Source organism: Actinia tenebrosa, unplaced genomic scaffold (assembly GCF_029948245.1).
Source record: "Actinia tenebrosa isolate PJP-AT-01 unplaced genomic scaffold, QUT_ActTen_1.0 PGA_scaffold7__59_contigs__length_16204524, whole genome shotgun sequence".
NCBI classification, from domain to species: Eukaryota; Metazoa; Cnidaria; class Anthozoa; order Actiniaria; family Actiniidae; genus Actinia; species Actinia tenebrosa.
Window position 1 is genome coordinate 1,275,247 of NW_028292584.1, and position 12,487 is coordinate 1,287,733.

The 12,487-nt window shown below is 35.3% G+C and overlaps 3 non-coding genes across 3 annotated transcripts; 2 read left to right on the forward strand and 1 right to left on the reverse strand.

Annotated features, from left to right (window-relative positions):
* Positions 1 to 552: 552 nt before the first annotated feature.
* On the reverse strand, positions 553 to 625 carry Trnad-auc (transfer RNA aspartic acid (anticodon AUC)). Its single transcript has one exon. It is a non-coding gene; the product is annotated as a tRNA-Asp (tRNA).
* Positions 626 to 3,157: 2,532 nt separating this feature from the next.
* Trnar-ucu (transfer RNA arginine (anticodon UCU)) lies at positions 3,158 to 3,231 on the forward strand. The gene has a single exon. It is a non-coding gene; the product is annotated as a tRNA-Arg (tRNA).
* A 3,162-nt stretch (positions 3,232 to 6,393) lies between these two features.
* On the forward strand, positions 6,394 to 6,466 carry Trnav-aac (transfer RNA valine (anticodon AAC)). Its single transcript has one exon. It is a non-coding gene; the product is annotated as a tRNA-Val (tRNA).
* Positions 6,467 to 12,487: the final 6,021 nt, after the last annotated feature.

Sequence of the window (12,487 nt, forward strand, 5' to 3'; positions counted from 1 at the left end):
TGACATAGTCTCCCCCACAGCCGCTTTCAGTGTCGTTCGAAACGAAATTACACGGTTACACGGTTCGAAAACTACGAAACAAAGAAAGGTAAATAAAGGTTACAAAACTACAATAAATACAGAGAAATTACAATCAGATATCTAGAGGAAATCCTTACTTACATTATTGGACCTTTTGGTAATGAATAGAAGTCGGGAAGTAGAAATAAAACGTAGAAAATATAACAACAAAATCAAATTATATTATTCGCACATGGTTTCTTCTGCCTTACGTCTCTCAAAACGTTTCTTATACGTCTTATTCTTCCGCGCGACTCCGCTGACCGAAAGTGTCAAAAGAAAAAATCCGAATAACTTATAACAATATTAACGACAAAATGGTTCTGTTTCAACAAATATTCAGCCATTACACCGGTACACCCAGTAGTGTTCTTAGTTTAAGTTATAGCCAGGACACTTTTCTCTTATGTTAAGACATAGTTAATTAATGCATCATTGAATACCAATGTCTGTGTTGGTTAGTTGATTCTCAAACGAAATGCAAAAGTTTGCTGTTTCCGCTGGGGCTCGAACGCAGGACCTTGTGCATGATAGGCACACGTGATAACCACCACACTACGGAAACAGATACTTAATAAATTTTAAAATATTAATATTGATAAAAAGATTCTTTTTTTTTTTTTGATATTCAAAGCTAAGACAACGACGAATAAATAGCAGAGAAAGAAGATAGTATAGGGGAATTTAGAAGATGAAACATGAAAGTGTTATAAAAGTATGAATAGAAATATTGAATAGTTTAGCAGGTCTTATTTCATGTTATTAATACATATTTATTGGATGAATGGCCATGGTTTATCAATATAAAAGAAGTTTGTTGCTGATTTTTTGCTTAGTTTCGATTGTGACGATAAAGCTTTACTTTCTCGTTTTGAATTTTTTGGTTGACATTTTTGAGCTTTGTAGAAAACTAATTAAGACATTCTGTATAAAGGAATAGAAAATGAGCACGTCTTTCCACTATAATGAAGTAGCATTTACAATAAGAAGCTGGCAATTTAAAAACTGCTTGTATTAATGAAAAAACTTCATTGCTCTAGCAGGATGAATAGTTAAAAAGTTAGATTGTTTTGAAATAATAAGGGCTTGTATCAGAAAGAGAACCAAAGCCTAACCAGCCTCCTTTTCCTGATATTGGCACGCTTCAATGAACTGCAACTTGCTCTACGCCCGTTAGCTTTATTATTTTGAAACTGTGCACAATTCAGTTGTGATTTCTCATTTAGTAAGAAAACCATTCCCAAATTGAGTATTTATTGAACATTTTCAAGCAGGTTTGAACCTTATCAATCAAAACGTCCGTGTCGCAATGGATTAGTGCGTTGGACTTATAATTCAAAGGTTGTGGGTTCGAGTCCCATTTTTACCCTTTTACCCTTACCTTTATAAGGCGTAATGTTTTCCCATTTCAGACCACGTGTCATTCTCTTCAGAATAAGATTCTTTGAACTCGATCTTGGGCATGATCGTGACACGTGATCTGAAATGGAGAGGATTATCCCGAATGTAAAAGGGTAGCGTTACATCAGCACGTGACAAATGCGCTATAGTTTACTAGTTTCTAGTAGTTTCGCCTTTCACCTAAAACTAGTTTCACCTTGCAGCTCATTTCAGTGAAATTTAGGACAAATTTCATTACCGTAAAAACATTCACAACCAAAGATTACATTTCTTAACTTTTAGAATTTAAGTCATACTATATGAAAAAATATTTTTACTCTTTTACTCCGACGAAGGACTAGCGTTTATTCATCTTTTCACGGTGTATAATTTACCCTTTTATCATTACTGCTTCATACTATGTGAGATGTTTCCATAGTGTAGTGGTTATCACGTGCGCTTTACACGAGCAAGGACGTGGGTTCGATACCGACACGCTATGATCATTTACAGCTTTCTCAAATGCTCTGATCAGTTTTATTTTTTTGTGCACATTGTGCATTTTATCTTGAGCGTCGGTGTTTCATTTATTTTTCCATGTTAAATCCTTTCAAACTGTAACCATACGAAAAAGGGCGTGTCCCTTGAGAAACCTATTTTATTAGTTTTTGAAGAAAATAATGCTTTCATTAGAAAGAGTATATCGAAATTAGTGATCATCCAAAATTTAAGTAATTTCATTAACATAAAATGATAAAAAGCTACAGCTGTTTGAAACTAGAAAGGCTTGAATGGAAACAACAACCAAGTGCCTACCAGCCTCGCTTATAACTCTTCAGGCATTTAATGTATGACAACAGAACTTTCCGAAATTGTTAATTTAGACGTGGTCGTAATGAAGATATTTTTTTGGAATCGTTATTTGTTCGTGGTGCTCGTTCACAGTGTTACACTCGTTTTTCGTATGTTCCATTAGATTGTTCAGCAGATTTATACTTGGATTTCAACTTCTATGCTATCTAGCTGATCCGAAATAGTGACGTAGAAATGACGTCACCGCGAAACTGAGGTGTCAAGGAGGCCTGCAAAAATTGAACGCATAAAAATAAAAATAATCATTAGGTGTTGCGATACTGTTATCAGCCTCTTATTAGCAACTTTTTTTTTCATTTGGTGACCTGGAAAGCCATAATTTCAAGAGGAGACATTTAAGTTTTGCAAATTTACTCGATTCGGATCGGATAAAAAATTTCTCAGATCAGCTGGATGTGCTGTCTTTCCATCCTCCTTAAAATCATTCTGAATTTTGGTATGTTTGGTATGTTTCAAACTAGCTGGTAATGAGCAACATGTTCCTGGCTGGCCAATTTGTTTCCTATCGAAGGAATCACTAAAGGAATCTTCAGATTCCTCATTGCCACGTTGTTGGTGCTCCAGTGGATTGAATCTAGAAGAACAACCCTTTGCCGGGAAAACAAATTACGATAATTAATGTCATTAACATGATTACGTCAGACCTGTACTTGTTATCGTTGATCATAGTAATTAACTACTGGAATATTAAGTAGGGTTCCCAATGAAATATCACCAGCGGTGCCCTTAACAATAGATGATAGTAAGAATTTTTTTATCAAATGACAAACAACCTGCGATAACCAAAAGGTACAAAACGCGTTTAGAATTGCTTTAGCTTAAATTTTTCAAGCGAATTATTTTAGCCTCCGTGGCGCAATGGATGAGCGCGTTGGACTTCTAATTCAAAGGTTGTGGGTTCGACTCCCACCGGAGGTGATATTTTGAACTTTTGCCGGCTTGTGATATAAAGTTACTATTGCCATAAACTGTCTTTCCCGATGTATTTTTAAACCTATTTGTGCCAATTATGGTTTTCTACTGTCCCTGGAACCGTACGTTCCCAAGTTACTCATTGCCATTGGCCACAAATGGCTTTCATCAACCCTTTTACAGCAAAAATAGTATACACCCTAAATTCGTGATTCGCGATTTGAAACTAAAAGGAATTTTTTTAATGTTATGTTTTCTGGCTAAAATACGAATAAAATCATATTTCTAACGCAAATGACATACGGTATTACGGTAAGGTATAAGTGGTACCTCCGGTTGGACACGAAACAGCTTTTTAATAGGATACAGCGCTCTAATCGATTGCTACGCAGAGGTTACAATTGATAATCAAAGACCTGCTTGAAGATGTCCAATAAACCAAATGCATAAATGCATGCCCCTTTTATATGTCTTTCTATAGAAGGTCTTTATTTTTTAATCCAAAAAATAGCTTTAAATGATCAGCACAGGACTTAAAATAATAATATTAAAACTTAATTGCCTCTATTCAAAAAATCCACGCAATCGAAACTTACCAAAAATTCAAAGAAAACCCCTTCTTTTCTTACTGATGAACCAAGGAATAAGACCTGCTAAAAGATTCAGCTTATGTATTCATACTTATATCTTATTTGGGTTTTTTCCCGTAATACGGGCTGATATTTTACGAGTTGCGAATGTATTTTTCCTAGTCCCGTACGGGACTCGGAAAAATACATTCGCAACTCGTAAAATATCAGCCCGTATTACGGGAAAAAACCCAAATAAGATATAATTATACGACATTGGAAACTGATATGTATTTGTCCCTTTTTGAGCGAGTTTATCAGTATTTTTTGAGTTTTCAAGGTCCGCACGCTATCTCAGAAAAAACGTAAACACAAGGAAACCCATCAAGTGCCTTTAATCTTATTGGTCAATAGGCAAATTACATGACAACTGACATGAAACTCGTCAAACTAGATATGATCTTCGTAAAATAACACTTCGCATCGATTAAAAATGAGTTTACTAACAATCAAAAGTTTTGAAAAGTTAGAATCATGAAGACGAATTCCAGCAAAAAACAAAAAGCTTAGTGAGTTCACTAGTTCTTATAGCTCATCGTCGCTGTTTAATGGATCAATTCTCTTGAATTTCTTCTTAAAACTGGGGGATGGTTCAACCGCCAAAGCATGATGATCTCTACCAAAGTTGATAGAACAGTTATTGAAAACAGCTCCATAAAACATGCTTTGATTGGATTCTGGCTGTTCTGCAGGCTCAAATGGATTGGATGTCAGAGTACTGGAAAGTTGAAGCGGTACTTTAGGACTCAAGGCCGAATCTATCGTTAGTTTTCTTCCTTCGATGTGCTCACTTAATTTGGAAGACATAACGTGCTGTTGCTCTGTTGACGCTTCTGAATAACTATCCAAAGACTTTAGGTTTCTCTGGCCAGCCAGGGCTATTATATTCAGAGGCTCTACGTTTTCTTTTCGTAGCGTTGAAATCATGGTTCTTCGTGCCGAGTGGTTGGTAAAACGGCCTTCAATACCGGCGGCTTTGCACATCTCTTTCATGAACTGTGCCAGCGAGTGCTTTCCAAGTGGTTGTCTCTTGTACCATATCTCTGATGATGGTTTTTGAATGGCTGCCAAGTAGAAAGGAGATTCTGATTTTTTCATTTCTGGTGGTACATGAGAAATGTACTCCTTGAATAATTTCACTGGACAACGAGGTCCACCAGTTGCAAACATCTTAGGATTGAACGGACGATCCGGGACGAACTCATTTTCGCCTGTTCTAGTTTTGCTTCCGCGTTCCTTAATCCATTCCACGTACTCTCTTTCTCCATCTGTTTTGACTTCAAAGTCGCCGTATCTTACACGATGGTGCTCATCTTGTGCTCTCCAACCCAAGTAAACAGTGTTGTGAAACCAAACTGTACGCAGAAGGACTTGAGGATAATTGTTGCCAAGCTGTTGTTTTTGCCATAATATCTGAATATGGTCTGTACTCAGCCCCTGTGCCTTGTTTGGCTTCTGGCCTTTCCCACGCCTACGGAGCTCCTTTCTTTTGCAAGCCAAGGCTTCCCGAGAACGGTTGAATTCTCTATCCAGCAAAATGGAGTATTGTTTGCCTTGTTCTCTAAGGAAGCGGTCGATACTACGTAAATAGGAGGTAAGAGTATCTGGTTCAAATTCATCGCCATTTTGCTTGCGTACTTTTACCACAAAACAGGCTAGTAGTTTGTCCAGCTCATTAGGCGGTATCTCTTCAATTTTTCTTGTTTCTTTGATCGTTTTTGCCCACCTGTAGAAGACTTGTAAATCGTTATGTGTCTTTTTTGCAGTGTTTTTGTTCCTGTTTTCTCTTATGAATGTTGATACTTCATCTTCATCGGCGAAATTAGTGGTCTCGAGCTCGTTGTCCTTCTGTACTTCGACTGTCGTATCCTGCGGGTTTTCAAAAACTTTTAAAAGAACATCGTCATCTATTTCAAAATTGATGTCTAGGAAATCTAGGTCAGTGTTCGTGTCATAGTGAAGATTTTTTGGGTCACTTTCACCTCGAAACATGATGAAAAAAGTTGCGAAAAGCTGCGAGCGTATTATGCTAGTCCTGTCCCGGTTAAACCGGTTAAACCGGGACAGGACTAGCATAATACGGTGCCATATTTTGCGAGTTCTCTTGACCTTATAAGGTAAAATTACATAATAGTCGTATAATAATTTATTTTATTTTCATCTTTCATCTTTTAAATTCCCACTTCCCTTACTTTCTTCTTTCTCTTATATTTATTCGCCTTTCTCTTAGCTTCGAGCTTCGAATACAAAAAAAGATTATGCTTTTTACCTTCTTATATATTGATAAACCATGGCCATTCATCCAATAAATATATATTAATAACATGAAATTAGACCTGCTAAAAGATTCAATATTTCTATTCATACTTTTATAATACTTTCACATTTCATCTTCTAAATTCCCCTATACTATCTTCTTTCTCATCTATTTATTCGTCGTTGTCTTAGCTTTGAATATTTAAACAAAAAACAAAAACAAAAAAAAAACCCTAAGATTTTTTTAAAATCAAATTAATATTTTAAATTTTAAAAAGCATCTGTTTCCGTAGTGTAGTGGTTATCACGTGTGCCTAACACGCACAAGGTCCTGGGTTCGAGCCCCAGCGGAAACAGTAAACTTTTGCATTTTGTTTGAGAATCAAATAACCAACACAGACATTGATATTCAGTGGTACATTAATTATGTCCTATCATTAAAGAAAAGTGTCCCTACTATAACTTAATCTTAGAACACTGGGTTGTTTTTGTAGGTTTGATATTAGAATGTTAAAATAAATAAAGTAATAGTGAAAAAGGGTATACGACAAATCTGTAATGTTATATGTAGTTATCAAACACATCGTACTCCAGATCAATAAAAACCTTGATAAATTTTGTTTGTATGTATGTAGATTTGGTAGAATAAATGAGCAACATGCCATTAGTCATAATATTCCCCTCCCAGAATGGTCGCCAGGAAACAGTTGAATTCATTCACGTTCACGTGACACACTCTCGACCAATAGAAATTGAGGAAAATTGAACTTTGACACTTGGTATAACAGAGCCTAATAGATGAAAAAATGGCTTTCAGTTTTTAGTTAATAAGGTATATACATGAATATATCGTTAAATTCTACGCGGAATTAGGGCTGGTAACTCTGGCCGTTATACTTTTCGATAAGTTTTGAATCCTTTTACTAACCAAGTTTCATTCAACTTCACTGGTTTGGATATTTAAGAAAACTATATTTGAAGATTATAATCAATAATGGAGAGATCGCTGAGAACTTCACTAACGGTTAGCGAAAAACAAATAACCATTTAAACATATTTCTAAGCGAATTTATGTCTCTTATTTGGCCATGTTCATGGTTCTTACAACATATTTATTTCGTCAGACGCCTCGAGTAGTTTGGCCCAGAAAGTATTATATAATATCACCCAAAATATAACTGAACAATATTTCATAACAGAAGAGTAATATTCATTTAGTATTTGCTACAAATTGAATCCCTATATTGTGATTAGAAACAGTGACGCAGTAAAAGGTACCATTATCATGTATGAAGTCATAAACATTTTTTTAACGGACTTCCTCAAGCCGAAGGCAGCATAGATTTCGAATAACGAGGATTCGTATAGTTCGTCTGCGAAGCAACGACACAAACCGTGTTGTATAGACCCCACGACCCCGCGTATGGATTTGAAGACTAAATTCTAATTGGTTATAACAAAAGCCGTTTCCGATTGGTTATCAGATCCTTTGTCTATGTTATTCAGTCTTGCTGAAATCAAAATGACGAATTTTAGCGAGGACTTGTGGAACGAAGCTTTTTCAGCTGTCGAATTTCAGTTTGAACACAGCTGTGCTGTCTCCTTTTCTATTTCCTTTACGTCGAGAGCTGTTAGTTCTTTCTTTAGAGAAAGACATTTCCAAGCTACATTAGCGATCTGTTATAGGTTCCGCGAACCAACATCTTGCCCAGAGATTCTAAGTCTACTGGTAGTTTACTCTCCTTAGCTTTTCTTTGGTTGTTCATTTCACCTTCAAGGACAGATCTCCCGTACGTATAGCCTTAACAGGCGATCTTCTTTCGGAAATGGCGAATAAGGAGAAAAAGCGGGAATTGGTCTTGTGGATGTGGGAACACATAATATATTATCTTCGCTAATCCCTTCGATACGACTTTTTTTAGGGGTTACACACTTCATATGCTCTGCTGATCCTCTCTTTAGCTCATTTGACTCAACAGGCAACGTATTCTTCTTATGTATGTCACGCAATTCGGTTTCAAGTTTGCGTTGCAGTTGGACTAAACTTCGTCTCTTCGACAAGGTTTGAAAGGAGCACGACTTGCATATATACTCGCTCTGTCGATTGAAAGCAAATCTCCAAGATAACAAACAAGATAACAAACATGGTGCTTTGATATAACTCTCGAGAACATGAAATACAAATTATGATTATTACTAGCAATAAACGAGACATAAATTTGAGCCTTATTCCCGGCAAGAACCAACACACGTGAAATCATATAAACAAACTAGTCTGAAATTTTAGTAGAGACTGAAAATTATAGCCAATCAGCAAACTTATAAGTAAGAGCCAATCAGAACGCCTACTGAAATCCAGGTACACTGCTGGGGGTAACGATCTCAAATCAAGTAATCAACCATCACTCAAACCAATGTATGTTCGTGAAAGAGACTATGAATGATGGCGTTCTTAATAGCACTTATAAACAAACTAACGCTGCAATTAATAATAAAATTTCTCAAGTTTAATCATGGTATGTGAGTCTTTAAATATCGTGTGTTACTAATCTACAGTAAAGACACTACATGAATAATGCATGTCTCGGAAAGAGTTTTAAAGGGGCCCAAAGCCTATCAAAATCATACTTTTCGATCAAGAACGATGAAAAATCCCTTTTTTTAAAGACTACAAGAATAAGTGATCTCGTTGTCGCGGTATAGTATTCCTCGGTTTCGTTCCTTCCAGTGCCAGAAGCTCTGGTAGAAAAATTCTCGTCCCATGTACAGAATCGTTTTCACCCTTCCAGACGTATCCGTTTTTGAAAAGTTGAATTTTGAAGGAGAAGCCAACAAAGAAAAAAACGTTTCAAAAACATTAAATGCTTTAATGCAAGCGTGGTTTGAAACTATTACCAAGATAATGGGACAACAAAAGATATGATGGTTGCCATTAGGATGGTTAAAACATAGCTAATGAAGCGGAAGGGTTTGGAAACTCCATAGAACAAAGCTATTGCTTTGCGTTTGAGGTTGAACCGTACCATCACGTGGTGCACAATGATGCAAAGCAAGTATGGCTAAAAATATTGATTTTCTTACTAGTTTTTTCATGTATGAACAATTTGAAAGTAAAAACCTTCATTCGATGACCACAAACTAAGTGGATAAATATTTCCGCGCACATACGGTTCAGTTACTAGATGATAAATAAGAAAGCATGAAAAATAAACTAATTTACAAATAATACCTATTTTAGAATGTTTTTATAGCGGAAAAAACTTTCCTGATACTATGACCAAATGGTGCTTTCCTTATCTTATAACAATGGATAATAAAGACGAACAAAAACCTGGAACAATAGGTTTCTCAACCATTCCGATCCATTAACTATTATTAAAGCAACTTGAAAAGAACTTGAGATAAAAGAACTTGAGATAAAAGCTCGAGATGAATCCAAATATAAAAAAGTAAAAAAGTTCTTAAGTAAAAATATAATACCAAAAGACAGTAATTAATACAAGGACATTGTGCGGTATTTAGATAATTTTATTAATTGTCGGCATTAATAGCATCTTAGTGATAATTGAAAAAAATATCAACAATAATGCGATTGATAATTAAAGTGGTAATCGAAAAAATGCCAATAAAATCCTGAAATTAAACTTGAAAAATATTAGAATCATCCTTTTAATAGCAGCATTTTTATAATTCCGTTGAGAAACCCACCAAATAATAAAATAATACCGATATTTACTTAGGAAAAATCTTTTTAATACATTTTTGTTTCGTTCACTGTTTCCGACCAATCACAATGAGCGTATCGCTTTTTTTTTTTTTTTTTTTTGCGTGTGAAAATAAAAAACGTCCAATCACGGCTTTTCTTCGTCTGTGAGAAATCCAATCAGAAGCCGACTTTCGAGTGACACTTTCGGCAACTAAACCAAAAATTTTACTTCAAAATATGAACATTGGAAAAAATTGCCCATATGACATTTGGAATATTTGCTCTTTTCGGTCTATTTTTTCTCTTTCCAAAGCAAAAGGTTGTTCTTAAAAGTAAAGTTATATAGCATAAGTAAACTGCGCGACAAAGCATCCTAAATGACCCGTAAATCATCTGTACTTTTTTTTTTTTTTTTTTTTTTTGCTAACTAGTAGTTAGCGTGTATAGGCCAACAGATAGTATGAGCTTATAAAATCAGCAAAAATACGGTTCTAAATTTTAACAAATTCCTATGAATTATATACCAAAATGTTCAGGAAAGCCCGGGGTTTTCAAATCCACTTCTGTTTTTTTGACAGGTTCTGTTTTGTATCAAGGAGAGACGATTAATTTCTAGCTTGACCCCGGTTATGTCATGCATTTTCTCTTGTAACATGCGTCCAACAGCGTACATTCAACTCAAAAAGTACGGTGGGATTTTTTTCAATAGAATTAAATCTAAACCATATAATACATTCCGTGAATAGTTAAATTAACTGGATCCACTTCTGTTTTTTGCCTAGATAGTCATTATTTTGAAAAAAGATCCAAAAACCGTGTTTTTGAGACATAATTTGTATGGGCTCACATGAGGGGGCGTGAGCTTGAAATCGTAGCTGACCAAATGTTAACAGATTTTTTTCTGATGGAAACTATGTTTTAGACGACAAAACCAATGACAAAATCAATGAAATATGACTAGCGAAACGAAGAAGAAGCTGGCCAAGACTAAAACGTTTTTTATAAAGTTTCTAAATTACTGAAATGAAATAATAACGTACAGCATTGATAAAATGCGGCGTTGATTTTGGATGAAGACGAATTTGATAAATAATTTCGGTTAACTTACTCAATTATTTCCCACGTAAACTAAACCACACTTAGACAGATAAAGCCTGAAGTTCTCAAAAGAATATAAGTTTTTATGCTTGTAAAAACAGCGCGTTTTTGCACTATAAATTCCTAAAAACAATAGCATGATTCTTAGTTCATTTTTGTAAACTCATATACTACTCTTCGAATTGAAACCAAGTTAAAACATTTCGGCGTATGATTATAATAAACAAAAGAGAAAGACATGGAAAATTCTTGGAACATTAGGATGCGTTCATAATGTATGTCAGAGGGGAGGGGGGGGGGGGGCAGGTGAAATTGAGTGAGTTTATATCAGAAAAATGAGGGGAATGCACAATTTTTGGGTGAAGCTGCAAGTGCAAGCTTTGGGATCGTATTTTTTTGCATGACTTTAAGTGGGGGTGTTTTGGACATTTTAAATTTTCACCTGCCCCGCCCCCCCCCCCCCCCCCCTCCCCCTCCTTTGCCATACATTATGAACGCAGCCTTAGTATTCGTTTAAAAACCACACGCTCGCACTTTGAATAAAGTAACCTCTACACATACGCTTCGAGCGGTCTATATTTCAAATGTTAAAAAAAAATTAGATCGTGCAACTATTGCTATAAAATGTTTGAAACGCGAATGAAATCAGATAGAAGACTGACTATAATCTGAGCGGATTGTAAGAATATAGAGAATACGGGCTCTTTTACAATATAATTATAAATCTACCGAGGATTGCATAATATATTTTATAAAAGAGTTTGATGCTTTTAGATGAATAAATAAGAGCTGTGAAAAGGTCCACTTTTGGAACGGAATCCTAGACTAAAACGTTATTTAATGGCCGGCGCTTCTTTATAAACGCCAAATACAGGTAACGGATATATGATAAACAATATACATTAGCTAGAAAGCGCAAAACTCGCTGCACCCCGAGGTAAAAGCATCTATAAAAGGCAAAATTTTCTTTCAAAACTTGCTATAAAATGCTATATAAATGAGCAATTCTGGAATAGTATTTTTCATAGCAAAGAAGGCACCGAAGAGAATCCTCATTCCAAGTGAACTTAAAGAAAAAGGTAAAGAAAGTGTAATTTTTTTCAATCATGATTTATTTTTTACAAGTGGTTTAATTTAGTTTATGTCAAGCAAATAGCTTACTGTTCAGGTATAGTCGTCCCTGCTCAAACACTCTTGAACCTGAATAACACACAAACAAGCTATCAAACGCTCATTCTTATCTCAAGTACTTTTTTCGGTGATATAGCAAATATAATGACTTTAATCATATAGTAATCTAAAATTTTGGAAACTTCAGTGAAAAATACTTTCCGAGAGCAGAACTCCAATAATATACATCTCCTATGATTTTAAATTTCAATATCATTTTTTGAAAAATTACTTGGCGCTCAAAACGAGCCCGAATCTGTTTGATTCTTTTTATACTGTCTCTAGAATTACGTTTGACTAGTTTGCACTGACACGATTTGGATTAACTAGTTTTCTTTGGCAGGTGGCCTAAAGGCTGCAAAGTATTTGAATACCTCCCTCGGCAATAGCCAAATAAATCACT